Source organism: Penaeus monodon, chromosome 19 (assembly GCF_015228065.2).
Source record: "Penaeus monodon isolate SGIC_2016 chromosome 19, NSTDA_Pmon_1, whole genome shotgun sequence".
Classification (NCBI taxonomy): Eukaryota; Metazoa; Arthropoda; class Malacostraca; order Decapoda; family Penaeidae; genus Penaeus; species Penaeus monodon.
Window position 1 is genome coordinate 47,402,929 of NC_051404.1, and position 680 is coordinate 47,403,608.

Genomic DNA, 680 nt, shown 5'->3' on the forward strand with positions numbered 1-680 from the left:
CAGGCAAGAGGCCAGGACAATGGAAAGGCATCTCAGCCATTTCCAGTTTCAATCTCATGCTCTCTGCGATGCTAGCTGACTGAATGAGATGTTGGGATCGGCATCAGGTATCGCACAGATGGTAAATGTTTACCTTAGGAGTCTCCAACTGAAAACCAAAGCTTCGAAAGACATCATCAGGGACTTCCTATTTGCCCCCAACGCTGACACAAAAGCGAATATGCAACGTAGTGCTGACAAGTTCTCCAATGCCTGCACAAACCTCGGTCTCACTATCAGCACCAAGAAGGTGCTGATAGCGAGACAGTGTACAGTGTACCGACGTCCTGTAAGAAAGCTGAACCACTTTCACACGACTAATCTCAGAAAGATCCTCGGCAGCAAGTGACAAGACAAGATTCCAGACACAGACGAGCAGCTGGCAAAGAAACTGCTATGGCGAGCTCCAGAAATGTCAGCGATGCCACGGAGGTCAAAAGACAAGCTTCAGGGATGCTCTCAGAGCTTCACTGAAAGTGTTCAACAGACTACATCAGATCATGTCGCTTGGTGCGCCTCCATCCACAAAGGTTCTTTCCTGTGTGTAACAAAGTTTACAGGTACAGTCGTACAAATGAGGTAACCCATAAAGCCCGTGCCAGTGACCTTCCCGGAGGCGTCCCCCTCATCCCGTCCCACAC

General features: G+C 49.4%; 1 pseudogene; it reads left to right on the forward strand.

Moving 5' to 3' along the window:
• Nucleotides 1–451: 451 nt before the first annotated feature.
• Nucleotides 452–680, forward strand: part of LOC119585422 — a 9,088-nt pseudogene continuing 8,859 nt past the window's right edge.